Genomic DNA, 12,576 nt, shown 5'->3' on the forward strand with positions numbered 1-12,576 from the left:
CTAGTTCTGCTTCCGGCCGCCCTCGCAACATGCAGGTGTGGTAAGGGCGATGGGTCCAGACCCCTGTGCGCTTAGGTTTAGACCGACGTGCTGACCTCTTTGTTGTGCCTAGGTTGGGCAGCGACGTGTTGATCTTCCGCGGCTGGGCATGACGCAAAAAAGTGTGTCCGGCCAAATGGGATCGAGCGTGTCGGGTAATGTGGTGCACCCCTGCAGGGAAGTTTATCTATTCGAATAGCCGTGATCTTCGGTAACAGGATGACTTGGAGTTGTACCTTGACATTATGACAACTAGAACTGGATAGTTAATAAAACACACCCTTCCAAGTGCCAGATACAACCTGGTGATCGCTCTCTAACAGGGCGACGAGGAAGGGATCGCTGGGTAGGATTATTGCTATGCGATGCTACTTGGAGGACTTCAGTCTACTCTCTTCTACATGCTGCAAGACGGAGGCTGTCAGAAGCGTAGTCTTCGACAGGATTAGTTACCCCCCTCTTATTCTGGCATTCTGCAGTTCAGTCCAATGATATGGCCCTTACACATATACCCATGCATATGTAGTGTAGCTCCTTGCTTGTGAGTACTTTGGATGAGTACTCACGGTTGCTTTTCTCCCCATTTTCCCCCTTCCCTTGTACCTGGTTGCCGCAACCAGATGCCGGAGCTCAGGAGCCAGACGCCACCGTCGGCGACGACTCCTACTACACCGGAGGTGCCTACTACTACGTTCAGCCCGCTGACGACGACCAGGAGTAGTTTAGGAGGATCCCAAGCAGGAGGCCTGCGCCTCTTTCGATTGTATCCCAGTTTGTGCTAGCCATCTTATGGCAAACTTGTTTAACTTATGTCTGTACTCAGATATTGTTGCTTCCGCTGACTCATCTATGATCGAGCACTTGTATTCGAGCCCTCGAGGCCCCTGGCTTGTATTATGACGCTTGTATGACTTATTTATGTTTTAGAGTTGTGTTGTGATATCTTCCCGTGAATCCCTGATCTTGATCGTACACGTTTGCGTGCATGATTAGTGTACGATTGAATCGGGGGCGTCACAAGTTGGTATCAGAGCCGACTGCCTGTAGGAATCCCCCTTCCAAACTCCTTGGCCGAAGTTGAGTCTAGTTAGTGAAAACTGTTTTACTAACATGGCTGTGTGGCTTACGAGCCCACGTCGCCATTGGGTGGTATTAGGATCTTTTATTCCTCGTCTATACTCTAGGACTCTGATCTCTCTTCTATTCGGGATAAATGAATTTTGCTAACTCTAACATTAGGATCTCGTGATCACTTCCATCCGGAGAGCCCCTTATTACAGAAGATCACCTGCTTCGTCAGAAGATTCTGAGGATATGCCTCGATATTTTGCCGAGACACTTGTGCTCATCGCCTTTGCAATTCACTGCGACCGATATATCTCTATGGATATCTGCATGCACTTGTCATTCTCTTGATCATTCCCCGTCACTCTTGTTGTTACAAGATGCCTCGAACTATTCTCCATTACCCCGAGAATCCTTTGAGTTTACTGTCTTGCAATTTTATTTCACATGAAAACCCTTACGGGTTTTTCCTCACATTTATCGAGGATCCGTTCTTCTCAATTGTTCAGGTGTCTCACATAATTCTTCGGAATACTTTTCGATCTTTTGAAAATCCTCTACATCCTGTTACTCTTGAAACTCTTGCCTGCTTGCATTATGGTTAATTCCATATGAACAGTAGTCCTCGATAACATCACTTGTCTTAGTCATTTTGAGCATATTGATTCAATATGTGCGTACGCATGCAGTCATCAGGTTATCCTTTTTAAGATCATCTTTCCGGCTCAGGTGTCATTTCGGACATGAGTTGGTTCTCGGCAATTCAAACCTTTATTGATTGTTCAACTAAGTGTTTTCAGCTTTTCCATCCTTGATCAAAGCGTCTGCTTCTGATCCTTCGTTTTGGAAACCATAATTTCTTTCTACCTAAGCATCAGATTAATCAGATGATTCTTGAATCCGATGCCTCTGCCTTCTTCCTTTCTCTGAGTGAGTACCGATACTCACATCAGCTTTGTTGTGGATCGCTCGATCCATTGTTGGATTTTTATTCGACAGTGTCCTTCATATTCAATCACCTTGTGAGTTCTTCCCCTGATACATAATGCCTTTGGTAAATTGTATCCTCTGCTTGGCCAACCATGTTCTTCTTTCGAGCTTGTGTATTTACTTTTGAAACTTGTGGTATATGTTACTAAGGTGCCCGATGGGTTGAACCTATGCCTTCCTCTAATCCGTGAGAACCTGAAAGTTTTCACAAGTCATACTCTTCCGATGTTCTACCAGATAAAATTCCAACACTACAGTTATATCAAAGTGAGAGGTGAATGAAATGATCTGCATTAAAGAAGTGGGAGTCGACCTTGAACTTTGTGTTCATGCCGATGAAAATGATGTAGACCGTCTTGGAAGCTTCTTGCAAAATGATTATCCAGCTTTGATTCGTTCGGTATTCTTGAAATTGATTCCTTACAGTTATGGTTCCGACCATGCTGTCCTGATCTAATATATCTTATGGGAATTCATTCCAGTGCCTCGTCTATTTTTGGCAAGGTTGAAGTATCTACTGTCATAGGTCAATGAACCGGTTCTACTTCTATCATGTTCTATCTTTGAGTATTACCTCCTGGTATCTCGGAGATGTCTTGCCATTGCACCACAGCTTACTAACTTTGTTGAAGTAATGTCTTTCCTTGTCGTAATCACTCTACGGGTTCTGGGTTGTTATCAACCGAGGACACCGACTAGTGAAATTATTCCGCACTACAAATCAAATACCCCTAGTATTTTTACTAGGAAATTCTGAACTCAATCTGGTCATTCCTAGACTATCGGCTGCATCCTGGTCTTGCTACCTTTGACTGTGCTACCTTGTCCTTCTCTGGTGCACGTATTCTTCAGTGTGTGAGCACGACTTACGTCAAGCTTTCAACATCTTGTTGCTTGCCTTGAAAGGCAACTTTGGTTCCGAGCATGCCTCTTATATATTGATCCTATAACTTGCCACTTCGTCATTTCCTTGCTTGTTGCCGTTGTTATTTGATTGCATCCTCTTGAAACCTCCTGGCAAATGTGTCGGATCACCTTCAACACTTTGACTTCTTCCGAGATGTCAACTGTGTTCATGATGAGAAATACCCTCCTTGCCCTCGATATTTTTATTATCATCGACAACACCCTTGACTTCCTTTCATCGCGAACTTGTCCACATTATGAATTCAACTTGCTCTCCAGCTAGTGTTGTGTTCTGCCTTGAAGTATTACTGTCTATTATGTCGAGAATGTTGTTGGGATTGCTCCACCTCTTAAGAATTCTTGGTATAGTGATACTTCTCACCATCACCATTCTTTCTTGGTCCTCGTGTTGTTTCCAACCGGGGTACCAACAAGTGAACGATGTTGTTTGGATTCTGCCCTTGTAGCAACCCTATTGCTTTGAAGTTAATGGTCGGCCATTCATTCTTGGACTATTGATTATTGAATCAACATTCTGACATTGGTCGTGCAACCTAACCCATATTTCGGGCGCACCTTTCAACCAATGATTAATTGTGTATGTTTTCCTCGAGCATATTTCATTATATCATTTGATCTGACAAATGTTGTCTCCTTATCCACATAATTGTGGAGATCCATCTTTTTTTGGATACCTCGTTGAATTATCATCGAGTCCATCAGCCACCTCCTCATCCTCTCCTTGGTTTAATGGTGAACTCTTGTTTCGGAACTCGCTTCCATAGTTCATTTCCCGAGAATCTTCGATGTCATCTCGTCAATTGTGTTGCACCTTTTCTTCTCAGGCATCCCAAGTCTGAGGTATCCTGACACCAATCAGATCTGAATTTCGGTCAGATATGATGGTTAGAACATATTCGCAAGAGTTATAACATTGGTCTTTAACGATGACCTATTGTTATAGCTTCCTTTTTAGCAAGGTTAACCATTTTTCCACGTGGAAATTGTAAGACATAGTATATAAGTTGTTCCTGATGAATCCATTGAGTATCCAAGTTCGACCTTTGTTTGAAGACCATGTCAATGCTATCTCGAATCATGTCTGTGGTACTCCGATCTTTAATAAGAACATTTGAAGCATAATGCTAAATTTTCTTTATCAATTATCCAAACCCCGTTGTACGGGTAATATCATGAAATTCCTCCCCCCTTACCTCAATGGTTTTATACTTCCTATCCTGTCATGGATATCATGCTCCGCTTGTCCTTGGGAAGGATATACCCCTGAAATATGTGTGTATACACATTTTCCTTTCCATTGTTCTGTTTAAACCTGATAATTACTTTTCCTTTCCATTGGTTTGTTTAACCCTTCTTGTGATCTATATGTTATTAGCAGTAATATTTCTCTGCTTATGTAAACTCCTCATTGTACCACTCTGTCAGTAAGACCCTGTTTCTGCTGTTGATGGCTTTCTGGTAACTACCGATGGACGAGAACATTGCCTATTGGTCTGCCTCGTTCAACGATCAGGAAAATGGTTCTCTTCGTCCCTCACCCTTGGTACCAACGATGCTATCAACATAACTGACCGGTCAACATAACTGACCGGTTATTCTCTAACATGCCTTGCTTACATGATCGTGCAAGACGTCACCCCTCTTCCTACTATTAACCCACATGGTGGGCCCATAACCCACAGTTCCATAGGATCGAAACCTGACTCTCCTGTACACCCCTTGTTCCCAAAGTTATTCCTCCCACTTGGACTCATATGTAATTCATGGGCCACCTTCCGATGAGATCATCAATTCTGGCATCGGACACAATAATTATTCCGTTGCATGAAACCCCTTTCACCTTCTGACTAGGCATAGAACGATTGCCTGGCTGCTTGAAACTTCTTATTGTACCTTCCAACTTTTCTCTCGATGTGTTTTATTTGTTCAACTCGAGAGATACTCTTATGATCGTTCTTGGGATACCCCCCGATGATTTTCCCTTATAACATTCAATTGTTGTTCAGCTGCCCCTTACCTATTCGTAAGTACGATGGAGTTCCCGAAGAAAAGACGACAACTTCATCATGATGACCTGAAACAGCAGAATGAAGATATCAATGTAATGGATCAACCTCTTAGAGAAGAACAACCAAGACCAAGACCACTCCCTAGAATTTCGTAACCCGAACCTTCCCCCTTTACTTCCCTCTTAAATCTCGGGACGAGATTTCTTGTAGTGGAGGAGAATTGTGACGCCCAGATAATCAAGCTAAAGTAAACCTCTGCTAATGGTGCCACGTCACCTCGGTTACTGTTGATAAACTCGAGTTAGTTCGAAGCCAATTCAAATTCAAATTCAAAATCAGGCAAACAATAAAAGTTTTCAAACATTAAAACTAAAATGTCCAAAATGTGTCAAATAAATCATGGATAATACTAGTGGAGAAACCACACTTTTATAAAATGTTTAAAGGCTCTAAAGTAATTAAAACAGCAGCTACGACAATTAATTAAATGCCTTTTAAAAATTACAATAATGCAAACTATTTTATTTAGGTGTCAAACTTTTTGGGGCAGTAGAATAAGTTATAACATTAATTTAGGAGTTGTATTTATATTTTATAAAACAAAAATTAAAAGAATAAAATAGAAAAGAAAATAGATAAAGAAAAGAAAACAGGAAACAAAAGAACCCCCCCGCGCTCCGGCCCAGAAGACCCCGGCCCAACTAGGCCATGTCCCAGCCAGACCGGCCCACCCTGGCGCCCTATTAGGTCACCCCGAACCCCGCCTGGTCAAACCCCACATCCCACCGACACCCCCACTCTCCCTCGCCCCCTTCCCCACGTTCGCTCCCCTCTCCCCCCGATCTGGATCGAGGAGGGCTTGGTCCCGTCGCCGTGCCCGACGCGCACGTCGCCGCCCTCGTCGGCTCTGTCCCCCGCCACCTCACGCTCCCATCTCCCTCTCCCTCGACGACGCTCGCCGCGCCAACCGTCGCCCGTCGCCGTTGGCCGCCGCCGCCCGGAGCACCTCCCCACCGGCCTGCTACCCCTACGCACGTCGTCGCCGTCGTCCACCTCGAGCCCCGCTGCCCTTGGCCCTGCGAACCCCGGTGAGGCCCCGGGCCTCTCCCCCTCTCCTCCTCCTTCCCCTGTCCCCGTGTGCGACGCGCCCGCGCGTCCGTCGTCATGGACCGCTCGCCGTGAACGGCTATGCCCAGCCACGCCTGCCTCCGGCCGGCTGCGACCTGCTGCTACCCGGCCGCGCGCGCTCCCCCGCCCTTGCCTCGCGCCTGCCTGCTCCCGTGCACACCCCACACGACGGCCGCTCCCCGCCGACCGGCCTCGCCTCGCCCGCATGCTCCGGCTCCGGCTCCACCACTGCTGCCGTAGCCCCGCCTCCCCTCACCACCCCGCCTCTGCCCCCGCCGCATCGCCCCTGCCCCGCTGCGCTCCACCGTGGTCGCCGCCCCACTCCTCGCGGCTCCGGTCGACTGCGTCATGGCCGCCGGCGCGCGCCCTCCTGGGTGCCCGAGTGCTCCCCGCGCCCTGGTGGCCTGGGGCACGCACGACCGCACCCGACACTCGCTAGGCCACTAGGGCCGTTGACAGCGGGGCCCGCCCCTGAAAACGAAAACAGAAATAAATAAATTAATTAATTAAAATTGGAAGGAAAATCATAATAATTAAGTTAATTAATTAATTAATTGCTTAATTAATCTAATTAAATTTGTTTAATTAATTTAACATTAATTAATCTGTTTAAGTTAGATCTATTTGATTTAGTTATCTTTGGTGACTATGAAGGGGGGCCCACTGGTCAGTTTGACCAGTCAACAGTCAAACTTTGACTGCTGACTGGGCTGCTGACTCAGCCCCCTGTCCCCACTAGTCAGCCCCATGTGTACTCCTTTGGGTACACTTATGTGTACCCGTAGCATTTAGCTAGTTAATTTTCGATTTAATAATAACCCCAGAAATTGATTAAAACTTTGATAATTAATATAAAATAAACTGTAACTCGGATGGAAAAACTTTGTACATGAAAGTTACTCAGAACGACGAGACGATTCCAGATACGCAACCTGTTCGTCTGCCACACATCCCTAACCTATCGAACTCGCAACTTTCCCCCTCTGTTTCATCTGACCGAAAACGCGAAACACCGGGATACTTTCCCGGATGTTTCCCCCCTTCATCGGTATCACTTCATACCGTGTTAGGGCACGCCTAGCATCACGCTTTGTCATGTCATGCATCGTCATGCATTTGCTTGCATTGTATTTATTGTTTCTTCCCCCTCTTCTCTCGCTAGACACCGAGACCGACGCCGCTGCTACCCAGTACGACTACGGTGTTGACGACCCCTCCTTGCCAGAGCAATCAGGCAAGCCCCCCCCCTTGATCACCAGATATAGCCTATTCTTCTCTATACTGCTTGCATTAGATTAGTGTAGCATGTTACTGCTTTCGGGGTCATTGTTGCTACAGTTGTTACCCTTACCTGCTATCCTACTGCTTAGTATAGGATGCTAGTGTTCCATCAGTGGCCCTACACTCTTGTCCGTCTGCCATGCTATACTACTGGGCCATGATCACTTCGGGAGGTGATCACGGGTATATGATATATACTTTATACTGTTACATTACTTATGATACTGTTCGGAGATGGGGCTGAAGGGGCAGGTGGCTCCATCCCGGTAGAGCTGCGCCTGGGTTCCTGATGGCCCCCGACTGTTACTTTGTGGCGGAGCGACAGGGCAAGTTGAGACCACCTAGGGGAGAGGTGGGCCTGGCCCTATTTGGCGTTCGCGGATACTTAACATGCTTAACGAGATCTTGGTATTTGATCTGAGTTGGGTCGTTGACCTTATACGCACTAACTGCCATGTGGGACAAGATATGGGCTACCGGCGTCGTGGTATCAGCAGAAGCATTTCATGACGTCAGCGACTGAGCGGCGCGCACCAGATTGGATCGTAAGCCTGCTCTTGTATTAAGGGGGCTAGTTCTACTTCCGGCCGCCCTCGCAACAAGCAGGTGTGCTAAGGGCGATGGGCCCAGACCCCTGTGCGCTGAGGTTTAGACCCGCGTGCTGACCTCTCTGTTGTACCTAGGTGGGGCTGCGACATGTTGATCTTCCGCGGCCGGGCATGACCCAGAAAAGTGTGTCCGGCCAAATGGGATCGAGCTTGTCGGGTAATGTGTTTCACCCCTGCAGGGAAGTTTATCTATTCGAATAGCCGTGATCTTCGGTAACAGGACGACTTGGAGTTGTACCTTGACCTTATGACAACTAGAACCGGATACTTAATAAAACACACCCTTCCAAGTGCCAGATACAACCCGGTGATCGCTCTCTAACAGGGCGACGAGGAGGGGATCGCCGGGTAGGATTATTGCTATGCGATGCTACTTGGAGGATTTCAGTCTACTCTCTCCTACATGCTGCAAGACGGAGGCTACCAGAAGCGTAGTGTTCGACAGGATTAGTTACCCCCCTCTTATTCTGGCATTCTGCGGTTCAGTCCACTGATATGGCCCTTACACATATACCCATGCATATGTAGTGTAGCTCCTTGCTTGCGAGTACTTTGGATGAGTACTCACGGTTGCTTTTCTCCCCCTTTCCCCCTTCCCTTCTACCTGGTTGCCGCAACCAGATGCCGGAGCCCAGGAGCCAGATGCCATCGTCGACGCCGACTCCTACTACACCGGAGGTGCCTACTACTACGTGCAGCCCGCTGACGACGACCAGGAGTAGTTCAGGAGGATCCCAGGCAGGAGGCCTGCGCCTCTTTCGATTGTATCCCAGTTTGTGCTAGCCATCTTATGGCAAACTTGTTTAACTTATGTCTATACTCAGATATTGTTGCTTCCGCTGACTCGTCTATGATCGAGCACTTGTATTCGAGCCCTCGAGGCCCCTGGCTTGTATTATGATGCTTGTATGACTTATTTATGTTTTAGAGTTGTGTTGTGATATCTTCCCGTGAGTCCCTGATCTTGATCGTACACGTTTGCGTGCATGGTTAGTGTACGATTGAATCGGGGGCGTCACAAGCACCATCTTCTCTCAAACCCTAGTTCATCTCTTGTATCCAATCTTTGTCCCACAGCCTCAGATTGGTACCCGTGGGTTGCTAGTAGTGTTGATTACTCCTTGTAGTTCATCCTAGTTGGTTTACTTGGTGGAAGATCATATGTTCAGATCCATTATGCATATCAATACCCCTCTGATTATGAACATGAATATGCTTTGTGAGTAGTTACGTTTGTTCCTGAGGACATGGGAGAAGTCTTGCTACTAGTAGTCATGTGAATTTGGTATTCGTTCGATATTTTGATGAGATGTATGTTGTCTATCCTTTAGTGGTGTTATGTGAACGTCGACTACATAACACTTCACCATTGTTTGGACCTAGAGGAAGGCATTGGGAAGTAATAAGTAGATGATGGGTTGCTAGAGTGATAGAATCTTAAACCCTAGTTTATGCGTCGCTTCGTAAGGGGCTGATTTGGATCCATATGTTTCATGCTATGATTAGGTTTACCTTAATACTTATTTTGTAGTTGCGGATGCTTGCAATAGGGGTTAATCATAAGTGGGATGCTTGTCCAAGTAAGGACAGCGCCCAAGCACCGGTCCACCCACATATCAAATTAGCAAAGTACCGAACGCGAATCATATGAACGTGATGAAAACTGGCTTGACGATAATTCCCATGTGTCCTCGGGAGCGCTTTTCTCTATATAAGAGTTTGTCCAGGCTTGTCCTTTGCTACAAAAAGGATTGGGCCATCTTTCTGCACTTTATTTACACTGGTTACTTGCTACCCGTTACAAATTACCTTATCACAAAACTATCTGTTACTGATAATTTCAGTGCTTGCAGAGAATACCTTGCTGAAAACCTCTTATCATTTCCTTCTGCTCCTCGTTGGGTTCAACACTCTTACTTATCGAAAGGACTACGATAGATCCCCTATACTTGTGGGTCATTAAGACTCTTTTCTGGCGCCGTTGCCGGGGAGTGAAGCGCCTTTGTGCAGTGCCATTACTATGTCAACTAGTAATGGCGCACTATCCCCTAGTGCGCCACTGCTAACAACTCATAACCAAATGCACCCTCGCATGGACTGCCTTTTTAGTTAAAAAAAGAAAATGATGGAAATGTCAAAAAAATAAAAGAAAATAAGTTTCCCACGTGATATGTGGTCTTGTTGTTGGGAAAATTTACAAATATGAATTTCGACTTTATTTGCAAAATCTCTCTGGAATTTAGTAAAATGGGCATAACTTTTGCATACGAACTCAGATTAAAATGTTTTTTATATGAAAAATCATCTACTCGAAAAGTTACATCCGAATTCAACATGGGGGAACCCCGTTGAAGATTTTTAGAATCCCCAAAAACCTAACAGAACGAATGATACTGGGCTTTTAAGATCTAGAGGGGGGGGGAAATGGAAAAAGTTTCAAACTTACTAGTGGCACACCATTTGATAGGTGCGCTAGTAGCAGAAAAAAATTTGGTTTTGAAATTTTTTTTGGATTGTTTTTTCAAAATATGATACGTAATATGACCGAGATGTTCGAAATATTTTTTGAAAATTTCATCACACTCATGAACATGAACAAGACATCAACAAGGTTTAATAGGATTGATATCATAGATATATCAACAAGTGCATGTTAAGTGAGGTGGTCCTGCGGTTGGAAAGAACTGTGAAGTTAAGCGTGCTCGGGCTGGAGTAGTGTGAGGATGGGTGACCTTTTGGGAAGTTTGACCACTTAGTGCGACTTGACTTGAGATTAAGCATATTGACCCGAGATTAAGTCATAGTGACCCGAAATTAAGAAAAAATTGAAAAAAATCTGATTTTTTTTTGAAAAAATTGTTAGTAATGACGCACTTCTATGTGGTGCGCCATTAATGGACAGAACAGGTGCACCACTAATTAGCCTTTTCCTAGTAGTGGAGAACCCAAGCTTATGAGAATGCTAAGCTATTTAAAGAAAAAGTTAAAAGGTGGCATGACAAAAGGATACAAAAGCATGAGTTTAATGTAGGTGATTATGTGTCACTATTCAACTCTCGTTTAAGATTTTTTGCAGGAAAACTTCTCTCTAAATGGGAAGGTCCTTACGTTATAGAGGAGGTCTATCGTTCCGGTGCCATAAAGGTCAACAACTTTGAAGCCACAAATCCGAAGGTGGTGAACGGTTAAAGAATCAAACATTACATCTCAGGTAATCCTATAAATGTTTAAACCAATGTTATTGAAACCGTAACACCAGAGGAATACATAAGGGACACTTTCCAGAACGTGCCAGACTCCGAAAAGGAATTGGTACGTGGTACGGTAAGTAAACCGACTCCAAAATAGTTCTAATGGCAATTTTTCTCCGTTTTGGAATATTTAAGAAAATAGGGAAACAAGAAGCAGTCCGGGAAGGACATGAGGGTGGGAGGCGTGCCCTACCCCCTGGGCGCGCCCCCTGCCTCGTGGGCACCTCGTGTACTCTCCGGACTCCGTTTTCTTGCATGATACTTCTTTTGGTCGGTAAAAATTCATTATATAAACTCCCAGAGGTATTGACCACCGTATCATGCAAATATCCTCTGTCTTTGTTTCGTGTTGTTTCTGCCACAGATTAGAGCAAGATGTCATCTCAGGATTCTGACGAAGAGAGCTATGTCTCACAACTCATTGCTGGCCCAAAGACCTATGGGGATCTATCTCCTTTTGGCCGAACTACAGATGAGGAGGAGGATGCTCATTTGATGAGGATCAATGATTCAAGTTCGGAGGAGGAGGATGTCCCTCTACCTCAACCTGGGGATATGCACGTGAAGTTCAACAAATCTAGTCTCCCTAAGAGGGCTAAACTATCTAACAACCAATCTATTCCTTCTCATTTTTGGCAGAAAAGCAAAGGAGATTTATGTGACAAAATTTTGAAGCTAGAATCGGAGATCGATGATTTACAGGAGGAAATTGCTCTTCTCAATTACGATATGAAAAAGCTGAAGGCATAATTATCATCATCATCACCATCTTCCTCACCTCCGATGAAAGAGATATAATCACATGGGTATGGGCACTCCCCTTGGCAACTGCCAAGCTTGGGGGAGATGCCCTGGTATCGTATCACCATCACATTCATATCTTTACCGTTTTTCTTAGTTCGATCCTTTTGGTAATATCTTGATCTAGTAGAATAAAGTTTTAGTATGATCTAGTTGTGAGTTTTGCTTTATGATCCCTCTATGGAATCAAGTCCGTGAGTTATATAATAAAGACTAGTGTTGACTCAAGGGCTTGATTATTTTGCTATGATCTTGAGGGAATAAAAGAAAAGAGAAAGAATAAAAAGAAATAAAGAGATCATATTGATCTTATGGAGAGTAATGACTTCACATATAGAGAGTATGATGATTAAAAGTTGTTGAGAGTTGACAAACATAGCTTTGGTCATCGTTCCAATTAATAGGAAGTAACAAAGAAAGAGAGGTTTCACATATAAATATACTATCTTGGACATCTTTTATGATTGTGAGCACTCA

At 44.9% G+C, this 12,576-nt stretch overlaps 1 long non-coding RNA gene across 1 annotated transcript; it reads left to right on the forward strand.

The window, feature by feature from the left end:
• Positions 1 to 5,819: 5,819 nt before the first annotated feature.
• LOC147957548 (uncharacterized) lies at positions 5,820 to 9,010 on the forward strand. Its single transcript, XR_015610791.1, has 3 exons — positions 5,820 to 6,118; positions 7,321 to 7,392; positions 8,669 to 9,010. It is a non-coding gene; the product is annotated as an uncharacterized LOC147957548 (long non-coding RNA).
• The last annotated feature ends 3,566 nt before the right edge of the window (positions 9,011 to 12,576 follow it).

This window comes from Triticum urartu, chromosome 7A, assembly GCF_056163025.1.
Source record: "Triticum urartu cultivar PI428250 chromosome 7A, HENAU_Tu73, whole genome shotgun sequence".
Lineage (NCBI taxonomy): Eukaryota > Viridiplantae > Streptophyta > Magnoliopsida > Poales > Poaceae > Triticum > Triticum urartu.